General features: G+C 41.8%; 1 long non-coding RNA gene across 3 annotated transcripts; it reads right to left on the bottom strand.

Moving 5' to 3' along the window:
- Window positions 1-2900: 2900 nt before the first annotated feature.
- On the bottom strand, window positions 2901-11755 carry LOC115047078 (uncharacterized). Of its 3 annotated transcripts, none has more exons than XR_003841001.1 (4): window positions 11612-11755; window positions 9478-9598; window positions 3632-3742; window positions 2901-3507 (listed from the first exon to the last, which is right to left on the bottom strand). It is a non-coding gene; the product is annotated as an uncharacterized LOC115047078 (long non-coding RNA). The 3 variants fall into 3 exon arrangements; XR_003841002.1 differs by lacking the exon at window positions 11612-11755 and adding an exon at window positions 10790-10818; XR_003841000.1 differs by lacking the exon at window positions 11612-11755 and having other exon boundaries at window positions 9478-9639.

Below are 11755 nucleotides of genomic sequence, written 5' to 3'. Positions count from 1 at the left end.
GTGCTCTCGGCACAAAAATCCACATGTGAGTTTGTCTTTGTCCGATGGATGTTGTTCAATGAAGACAGAACTAAAATGGCAGAAATATTGACAACTTGCAAATATAAAAGTCTGAATGTAAACGAAGCTTCTTTAAATATTGTAATAATGATAATGATGGTAAAATGAGTCTGGTGAGGTTTCACATTCACCCAGAATGATTTCAGAGGCAGGCTTTTGACAGCATTCTGAAGCGTCCATTCTTTCCATGTGAATGAGTAAAGTTGTAGCTGCTGATATGATGCCACATGATGGTGCTGTTATGATGCACTATAGAAAACCTTTTTTCATTCATTGCTTCAAGTTCTTGAGTTCTGTTTCGGTCAGGATTCATTCTTAGAATGTTAAACATCAATGACAATCATTATGCAATATTTACCGGCAGAAAAACACACATTTTACTGTCTCGCACTTCTTCACTAACTAATTCTGAATAATAGTAAAAAAAACTTGCTAAGTTATTATTCAGATTAATATTTGACACAGAAATGCAGAACAAAAGTCTTCTGCTTGTGTATTATTGATCACACAGGTTAGCCTATCTGCTTATAGCTAAATGTATTTCTTACATCAAAATCTAAGTTTATTTTCTGTTTATTATGTGTTCAGTGTTGTCAGTCACTCTGGATTTAATTGAATAAAATTAGACACAATATACGATTATTGTGCATGGCATTGATATTGGCTTTGTACTGTGTGAATTAATATTTTGGGATAAAGCTGATTGAATATATAAAATAACATTGGAAAAGAAAGCACACTCCTCCTAACATCAAGCTATCTCTACAGAAAAACCTATCTTTCTCACTGATCTGATCCCAGAGTGTCTCCCAAAATGTAATCCTCCTAAAAATCTTACCGAGCTGGCTGAAAAGGTGAATCAGACCAGGTCCATTAAAGAAAATTTATTTGACAGTAAAAAGGTATCTTATGCTTGCACTGACTCATGGATTTCCTCTAGTTAACAAAGCTCGGAAAAGCTGCCAGCTTTCTACCAGCTTCAACGAATAATGACCTCTCCCGGGCAGCCCAGTGAAGATGAAAAATACCCGCTTCATTAACTATGCCTTACATTTCGTCTAATTAGAAAGTTCTTCTCTTGACCTACTCCCCTCCTCGGACAGATGCCATTTTGATCAAGACCTTGGACCAGAATCTGAGGAGAAATGAAATTTAAAAGAAAAAAAAAATCTGAAAAAGAGGCAAAATGCAGAGCTGATGTTGGGAAAACATCAAACTTAAGAGGGAGCTGTTGCCTCACAGCGATTCGCGGCCTGGGGCCCTTCAGAGTGGAGTTTGAATGTTCCCCCCAAACTTGCATGGGTTCCTGCCGGTACTCCAGTTTCTTCCTACCGTCCAAAGACATCTGAGTGTGAGTGGTTGTTGGTCTCTGTCTGTCTCTGTGTGTTGGCCCTGTGATGGACTGCTGACCTGTCCAGGGTGACCCCACCCTCACCCAGAGTGAGCTGGGATTGGCTCCAGCAACCCTGTGACCGGGAAACAGATAAGCGGCAGAAGATGAGTGAGTACATAAGCACTGCACCAGTGAGTTAGACTCTCCACCCGACACAGCTACACACAAACACAAACACACTGCTGTGTGTCCCCTGCCCTTTAAATTTCAGGCTCCCCTCATTAAGGTCAGGCAGAAATACTGGATGCCCGCCCCTCAGTGGAAACACCCCCAGGGATTTATTAACTGCCTGTGTGGTGGATGGACATGGTATATTTGATGTCAATTACTGAGTGGCAAAGTTTCTGTGATGTAACTGCAACATAGTGCAAGTACAATAATGTACGAAATATAAGATCACCAGTGTAATAGTAAACAAATTAATAAATTATTTTCTACCACTTCCTGTTAAATACAGGTCCTTGTACAGATAAGGATGCAGATAAGGTATGATTTTGGTTTAATTGTTCTGACAAATTCAGACTTTAATGTGTGTGTGTGTTTGTAAAGATGATAGTCACAGTGTTAACATTGATAACGGGGACTTTCCGGGAACCATGGCACACGTTTACACAAGTCATATTTGATGTGTACAATACACACAGAAATTACATCACATGTGTACATGTGTGTTATGGGATGTAACAGCAGCAAAAATTTTGTGCACAGCTGGTCATTACTATTTAATGTGACAATAAAAAAAAAACGAGCCTGTTCACAGTGGGTGGTGTAGGTGGGGTTCCCTCTTGTGGTCAGTACAGGTTATTAAAAAATGTTGCATTATTGCTTTTACATTTTACAGGGATCCTGCAGATTTAGTACAGGCTGGAAAATTACATCCAAAACATAAACGCAAATATGGTATTTAAACTAAACTTCTTAAATTAAATATGTAAAAATTTTTGCATAATAAACTAATTTCCTTTTAGGTACAGTAGTTTAGGTTTTTAAATCCACCTTTGACATTGAAGCTCTAAGTGAGAAGGGGAGGGAGACTAATCTGGGTATGTTTGGGTGTGACAGCAAAAAGAGTTTAAATTTACCCCTTGGTCTGGATTAGAGCAGCCAAACTGACAGCTGACAGTCCTGATGTCTGATTGTTTAAATGTGGCCAGACTGCTTCTCCCGTTCACTTACTGCAGGACCCATCACTTCCTCCGAAATTACGTTGAGAAATTTTAAGACTCGGGCCTGCGCAGCTGGAATTTCTTTTTATGCCCAAATGTACCATTTTTCCATTCTTTTTAATAATGTGCACCAGTCCATATTTTAGAATCCACAAGGTTAATGAGATACACAAGCATGCGTTACTGTTTCTTTGCTGTAGTTTTAGATATTGGCTAGATATTGGTTATAAATATTGGCTATATTCTGTAAAATATGAGAACAGCCCTTAGAGATGCTAGATTTTTATTTTTCTGCTGCCAAATGAAGTTGTGTTGTCAGGAGCAGGTGGTGATACTGAACAATGTTTTCTGTAGATTGCTATACAGCGCTTAATGGAAACATGAGCTATGCAACAACGGCATAACTAAGAAATAGCTTATTTTATCACATAGGTAGTCTAAAAGCTTAAAATTAAAATGCTGACTGTAAACAAACATCCAGGTGCCAAATGACAAAGGAAACAAAACCAGTGATCACAATTCGTTTTTAAACCAATTATTTGAGACTTTTATTTCCATTTATAAGTATTAATTTCAAGTTGACAATTTACATTATAGCCCATCGGCTGTCTGGAGCTGTCTACAAGTCGATGTGCTGTATATCAGCCATAGAAGGAGAAGGGGAATGGTGGCAAGACTGAGGAACACCATATAAGCCTATAACGGGGTAAGGACAGGGGGAAGAAAACAGGTTACTGCTGCCTGATCCCTAACTTATCCTGAATTAACACAGTGTTTGTCACGCCATGATCATCATCAAATTCATCATCGTTGTTGCTGTCATCCATCAGTCCAGTGCTGGTGCGCAGAAAGGAATGCTGGGAACTTGGAGGACTCAGTGCAGTGGACCTAGAAGAGGAAAAAAAGGCTTAGACTTTTCTAGTGCAGACATTTCACCATGTGCCAAATTTGGCATGTTGCAGAAATTATTTGTTGAGTAGGAGTCAATCACCAAATTATATGACATCCTTACATTTGAGGTTGGCGGGCGACTCCTCATGACGAACCCTCAGCTGCACTCTTCACACAAGCAGCAAAGGCCTCCATCAGGTCTTTGCAGCCCTCGGCTCCCTTCTCTGTCACACTGGGAGAAGAAATAACGGCAATGAGACACAGTGTAGTTGAGATGATCACATGAATTGGAGTGCGTGCATGTGTGTGGGCTGGGTGAGGGGGGCTTTTAGGTTGGCCCTGGTCAGACTACTTTTAGTGACAAATTAACTAATGTCAGTAACAACAGTGCAAAAAAAAAAAAAAAAAAAAAAAAAAAGAGAAAAACAAGAAAGGAAATTAAAGATGAGAGAGAAGAGGATGAAAGTGAAAGAATTCAGGCTGAGATTTTTTCAGGCTCCCATGTAGGACCAAACATAGCAGCCAATACTGCCACAGGGCATTAGGGTGATGGAGCAGGAGAGAGAGGGAAAGGCGGGGCCAAAGGGAGGGCTCAGGGATACAGAAGGCCATGCGGATGGACCCATCTGCTTAATAGGACACCAGAGAGGGAGGGGGGTTGTGTGATAATGCCACGATGACAAGACATGGAGGCAAGAGGCTGAGCCCACAGGAGGAGGGGTTTCACAGGACATGAATGTAAACCCATCTCCTGGGTCCGCCTCCATTACATCTGAACATCCCTCAGTCCTTTTTCCTCCAATTCCTCTTCAACAAACTGAAAGGGAGGACACCTTTTAAATATCATCCATCAAAATCAGCCCACTAACAGATTGCTGTTCACCCAATGAATGGGGAAAGTGCTAATGACAGTTCAAATTGCACACTCATGCACAAACATTTTCAAAAGAAAAGATAGCATCCAAATAATCCATTGCTACTGTTCATATCTCATTTATCATCACCCTTTTTCAGCTGTATGAAGAGTTAAATGAAGCTGATGCTAAGGCAAAAGGTGCATTTCTATATATATATATATATATAAAAAGATTTAGCATTTCACTTCAACAAATGAATAAGAGAAGCCAAACCAGAGGTATCTGGTGTCTCCCCTTTGCTGCAACTTTGGGAGAGTCTTCAGATTAATTTCGTGAAAACCAGCTTAGCTGAACACAGGCTGTCTTGCACAAACTACTTCCACTTTCTCCTCGTATCCATGTGCAGCCATCTCATATTTTATTCTTCAACTGCATGCAAGAGAGGTGCCAACCCAAGTTTTGTTGTACTTCTATAACGACAAAGCTTATTCTACTCTATAGGTAAGAAACACTACCCACCAACACTGTGGCTGTTTGTGCAGCCTTTGTGTTGTGCTAAGCTAACTGGCTTTTGGCTTCAGGTTCATATTTTCCACAGGAGGGCAGTGACTCATTGTCAGTCTCATTTTCACTCTACTCTGCATATCTAAAAGCATCACGTAACGGTCTCTACAACATTGTAATACAGGAAGTCACCTATTAGGGGGAATTTCTGCTGCTTTATCTCTGTGTCCAGTGATCAAGGGCCTGTGTGATGTAACACACAGCTGGCAGCAGCAGATTATAACTTAGCGCTTCACTTTGCCAGGAAGGATGGAGTGAAGAGCACATGTTGCTTTGTGAATGTGTGTGTGACGAAATGGGAGCCACTGACTTTGAGGCATTGAAATGCTCATCTCTAGTCGTGTGTACACAGTCGGACACAGCTTGAACAGTAAATGACAGCACCAATGGCCAAACATTGGTTACAGCTATCAGTCTAACCCCTGAGGGTGTGTTGTTAGACTGAGCCTGCTACAACATACACACACCAATACCAATCCACCAATCCTGAGTGTAACAGACTTAGCTGAGGTGAATTGAGTGACTTTAGCAGCCAGTTTGCTTTAAAATCATGGCTTGCTTGCCCCCCCAAAATTTAAGTGGAATATATATGAATTTTCATTAGATGACTACATATTCTCTAGTATTTTGCATTCTATGCAGACTTGCTATGCATACGCGCACACACACACACACACACACACACACACACACACACACACACACACACACACACACACACACACACACACACACACACACACACACCATGTGGAAAAAGAAGGGTTACAAAAGCAGCAGAAGAGGGAGAAGACCAATGACATCACCAAAACTACAGCCATCACACAGTGTCCCAAGAGAAAGCACGACACAGTCAGGTCCTTTACAGGGTCATGGGGCACACTGGGTTGTCATAGAAACCACTGGAATATCTCAATTCACACCTGAACATATGGGTCAAACCAGACTCAATATATTCACTCATTAAAAGTCAGTACAAACATTAGAACAGCTTCAGAGAAAGCAAAGCAAAAGAGCGGTTAATTTTGTTTTTTTTTTAATTGACTTGAAATGCCAGAAAGATTTGCAATATAAACCAATTTGAGGCTGAGAAGCTGTAGTTACATCCTGATGCAGTGAAGTCCAGGTCGGAGCTATCACCGCTCAGGTTGGGTTGAAGAGCGATGACGTCCTCCTCCCATCTTGAACACAATCAGGAAATGAAGGATGAATTATTTAGGCTGAGCTAGTTGTGGTCAGGCTCCTGGGACAAATACACACCCAACAGATCATGGTTCAGGTGCAGCAGGGGATGACCGTGTGCCATAATCCTTGTTTGGTACACAAGAATCAGGAAGATGTTCCAGACTACCTTGAGTTAACTTTCTCAACCCTTTTAGGCTTATGATCTCCAAAGCAATAAAGATTTTCCATATTGGCAACTTCCTGAAGTGACACAGAAGTGTTATGCACACTCATGACAAATGATGTGGAGTTGGGAGCTCGAAGGGTAGGGGGCTGGTCACAGTCTGACTCAACAGTATAGCGTTCAAAATACTGACTTCTGCCGAGTTACCAAATTCCATCCAAACAGCAGTTTCTACTGGCAGGAATGTACAAACTTGTCTGCACATACAATATCAGGCAATCAGTAAGACACTGTGTGTGTGTGTGTGTACAGTGAAAAGGAAATGGGGTGGGTGCGCATGTTCAAAGAGATTCAGTACAGAGGCACCAACAAACATGTGAGCCCTATGAGTTTTTAAACATACTGCACATGGTAATTATCTCTGAGCTAATACTGAACTTCTTTGTCAGCTATGAGGCAGGTTCTAGAGTACAGAAATATGAAGACAGATTTGAGAAAATATTTCAAGCAAGTTAAAATATCACTCCACTGCATTCTTTTAACTTGTCTACTTCATCTCTATGACTTGACTGGTCACACCAGTCCTTGATTAAAGGTTAAAAGTCTTAACTATCTCCTCTTAAATAGGAATAGTCTAATTTTAGCTCTGAAAAGGTGACTATATATATATATATATATATATATATATATATATATATATATATATATATATATATATATATATGCATATACTGTATATACATACACACACCCACACATGGATTTGAGTATTCATTACACAGTGTCCAATGTCCAGTGGAATCTATAGTTAAGGTGTGGTTTAGCTGGCATGAAAAGGTCCCAAATGCTTCCATACTTCTAAGTCAGGGACTGGTAATACATAGGGACATTTGTCACATAAGAGTGGGAGACCAGAGTTCATGTGGAGCTGAGTGATTGAAATCTGAACACTTTCCCTTCAGAAAAACCTAATAATAGAATCGACATAGGTTAGTTTCCTATCAATGTCAACCAACAGTCTTCAAAAATGCCATGTCGCTGCTGTGACCTGTTGACAGGTGACGACAGATGTCCAGTTAGGTGGTGCTTAAAATGGAACCGAGGGTTATCCAGAGCAGAGGAGATGTGATTCTTCAGCGATATATCTAACCCTTTCTAGATCAGACTGGAACCTGTTAAAATCATTCAAATGGGGAACTAGAAATTCCCCACATGTATCTGATTCAGGTTGTCTGAAAGTCCTACTGCATGATTTTGTGTGTGTGTGGGGGGGGGGGCTATGTGAAATCTGCTAAAATTACATCACAAGACTGACGGATGAAACAATTAGAGCTATGACATCAGAATGGATCTGAGAAGAGCTCTGCAGTCTGCAGGTGACAGGTTGAAGCAATTAGATCAGAACTGAATCTCAGTCAAGCCTCTTGAGCTCCTAACTGCCTGTTTGCTTTGAACATTTATCTTGCAAAGTGGCTCTTAAACCCTGCAATAATTTTTGGGCTCTTCGGGTCAATGAAACAAACCTTACATTCTTACGCAATATACAGCTATCTACTAACTGTCTCCTTCGCTGCTAAACGCTTCTCTGTGTTATGCTAGCAGATTGTTACGTTTTTAAAAGTGTTCCCTCTGAACACACCTAGTCAACCTATAGCAGAACATCGTGGACTAGACAGCAAATCAATGTACTGGCATTAACTCTGTTGATCTGCAAGGCTGAGTGGAGCTGCAGACTGAATTGTTTGTAAATTCCTCACTACTATAGTTAACAGTGGTAACTACGTTGTTAAGTACATGCTGATTTTAGATGTGTTTAACTTCAGGTGCCCATCAGGGTTAAAAACTTGCTGTGAGAATAAAAAGTCGAAAGGATAAGGAGAATGATCCAAAGGTTAAGTATTTTGTACACCATGAGGGGCCCCTGTGGCCCTCACTTTAACAGTGGCTGTATATTAATGCATGGCTTTGTTTGCTGGTGCCTCATGTTTATAGGTTCAAGTTCAAATCACATCAGTTGCGTGTAAAGGCCCTCACACAATATCCATTTGAAACCATGATATGTGACACAAGGGACATTCACCTTATCACCTAATGTTGCGTGTTTTAACACTTAACAATGATGTAATAAATAGAATTGGGTCTGCAAAATACTTGGCCCTGGTGTGAACACAAGACTGAGTGCTGTATAATATCAATTATTGTCACACTATCCTGCTAGTGAACTTCAAAGAATTACACAAGTGTCCTCATCTTGCCCTTCGCTTGCTTCCTCTCCTCCACTAAGACCTGCTGCCTTATCTATTGGTCTCACAAACCCTCCAAAACCTTATCAAGGCCCGACAGCCTTTAGACGGCTGCTGCACCGATGTGATCTGCACACACACATCAGACATCCATGTTGTCCTGTGCTTGGTGCTTGCTGTGACTATATGAATTGAGACTGCCCAAAATTGGTGCTGAGCTTGTCTCCCAGACCGTTGACACAACAAGGGGCAAAAGGAGATGGCAGAGGACAAACGGAACAAGCTAACGCAAAGTATTCTGGGGAAAGGGAGGCTAGTGACGCAAGCAGATTCCCAGCTTTCATCCATGCGTACGGATGAGAATGAAACAATACCCTCCTGCCAAACATCATTAACCCCCCAAAATCACTCTTTCCTACACAAGGCACCCCAAGTTTTCATAACCTTTCTGCCCTCCCTCCCTGCTCCCAGCTAAGACATTTCAATACGGAAGCCTTCATTTGCCCTTGGTGATTTTCGTCGACAACCACAGCATCCAACAGAGCGACTCCATTTTCACAATGGCGCATTTTTGGATGCTGCCATTTATGTCCCCAGACAGACCTATGCAAAGCAAAAATTAGCTCAGAATTTTGGGCTTATGTGTTGGTCCAAGCCCAGACGCCATGCTCCCTTTCCTTAGCCCTCGTTAGGTAGCAGTCAAGCTTCATTAGGTTTTTGTTAGCTGCTTCTGCCTTCAGTGGTTCACCATCTCAGTAAGCCAAAATATTTCAAGGCAACTCCTGAAGCTAAAAGTAGATTTTATCAAACATTCAGAGATGGACCAAGTGTTTCAGAGGCTTCCTCTGATGCTCACCAAGTTTGTCGTGACGACCTGTTCTTCGTGTCAAGGTTGTACCAAAGGTAGAACAAACCCATTTACACTTCTTCTTGCGCTATGCACACCATCACCTACCATTTGTCCAGGTCAGCCTTGATGGAGGCACAGGCAGCGGGGACGGGGGCCTCAGCGGGGGCAGCGGCAGTCTCAGAGTCCGACATGTCTACAGTTGTGCTGTGCGTGTCCTGTCCTGTTCCTGTCCTCCAAACGGATCCAAGCACCACCAACAGAGAGAGAGAGACAGTGGAGATGTGAGCGAGTTGGTGAAAGGGGAGGGAACACAGGAGGAGGTGGGAGGAGATAAATATATGAAAGGGCAACACATGTGTGTACATGACAGGGAAGTGAAGGGAAGGGAGGAGGGGAGCACTAGGGTGAAAGGGCAGTGACCCACACTGAATTTCACAGGGAGAACACAGTTTGGAAAACAGAAGAGAGGCTGAATTTCAGGCGGTTTGATACATCTGGACGTTACCACGGCCAAGCTGCAGCTCAACCATCAAGAAATGGATCAGACCAACACAATAAACCGAAGTCACCAGCACATGGCATTAGAACCAGCTTGAATTCTGCTCACTAAACACTAAAGATGGTGTGTATGCGCGTTGGGGCAGTTGGCCACTTTTAGTAATGACAGCTATCATCATCTGACCATGTGATCCTGCCATCTAGTGGCAGGTTGGTGCAGGAGGTTCATCACAGCTGTTCTTTAAAGGTCAAGCAATGTGATGCAGCTAAATATTTGGGGCTAAACAAAGTGAAAGGACATTTGTCATATCTGAACATATCTGACACTCAGACATACCATGTATTTACAGGGCATATGTTGGGTGTATACTACCGCTACACCACACAAGGAAGACTCAAAGACTCAAATTTTTTATTCTAGAAGAATAAAAAACATATTTAAGCCATTTGCCCTTGGAAAAACTTGGCCAAGGTCACGCACACACACACACAAAAAAAAATTTAACTTCAGTTGTAAATAAAATTTGTTTTGGAATTCACTACAATGTGAGTGTTTGGCTTTCTTCTCCGTTATATCCACATTTCTCTGCTTCCAGACTGAAGCTGAACTGATGTTGAAACTGAGCTCAACATCCAAGAAATCAATGGATTTAAGTGTACATATTTCTTAAATCAAGGTTTCTGTTGCTGTCTTCAATGCTCAGAGCACGAGAGGGTTTAAAAACAGGCTGCATTAGCTCCTAAACCAACCGAGTTTAACGTGTTGACCGACTCTCAGCGGCACGGAGTCCTGTCAATCATTCACAAAGTTATTCAGCCTCTGACACACGGCACATGTATGTCCTCCCCCCGTGTAAGACTCATGAAGCAGCCATCTGAACCACGTCCAGCACATTAACAGGCCGTTCTGCTGTCTCACCTGCTCAGCGCGACTCCACCGCTCAGTTAGAGCCGCACACCTGTTCTTGGCTTCATTAAGAATGCTCCGAGCCTAGGAATCATGGGTAATGTAGTCCTGGGTGGGGACTATATCCATTTGTTCCAACCCACAAAACCACACAAAATGACAGAATAGCTGAAGTGAGAGGAGAAATCTGTGTGAGATTTTTACCTCCTGTCTGCCTCATTTTTATTCATCTCAAAGCGAGACAGCCTTCATTGACACAGCTTCTTGCCTTAAATAGCACTAACTACTGATTCATAACCAACAAGGAACAGAAAGTGTGCAGTATAGCAAGATTACATTTGCATAAGAGTGTAAACCATTTGTCTGTCCAGCATGGAAAAACCTCATGTGCTCATCTGTCCCAGCAAGAACAACCCCCACCCTCTCTTTCGAAACTTCTCAGGCATGAGGGCAAAAAACACAACCAGAGCTGCAACAAATAGTTCAATTGATCAATGGATATATTTTAAAGAAAAGTCTAAATGTAACATGTCCAATAGTATATTTGACGGGCGCTCTGCTCACCAAAGTACACTATGTCCAAATTGTACAGGTTCTGTTTTACAAAAGTTTTTGAACATTTTGATCAAGTTGATCTGTGAACCATGTAAATATTACTTGTGAAGCTATTTCTGCATTTCACTGTGAGTCCATGTGCTCTACAACAAACGAGAACACTATGTTCTTCAAGTGGTACGAATGTCTTCCTGTGCAGAAAGCCAACACATGAGAGTGAATTCAATTAACCTCGTAAAAGAAACTGAAATACATACCAAAAGCTGGAATGATACCTACCTATCTGCAGATGGGACGTCCTGGTCCTGAAACAAAAGGCTGGAAATGAATGAGCGCAGAATGCCCCAGAAAATGCCCTGCTGGGACTGAGTGTGCTTCAGATGCTCTGTGGTCAATATGAGCTCCCTGAAAAGAGGTGTGTGC

Source organism: Echeneis naucrates, chromosome 8, assembly GCF_900963305.1.
Source record: "Echeneis naucrates chromosome 8, fEcheNa1.1, whole genome shotgun sequence".
NCBI lineage: Eukaryota > Metazoa > Chordata > Actinopteri > Carangiformes > Echeneidae > Echeneis > Echeneis naucrates.
Note: the sequence above shows the minus strand (reverse complement) of the source record. Positions and strands in the feature narration are given on the sequence as shown.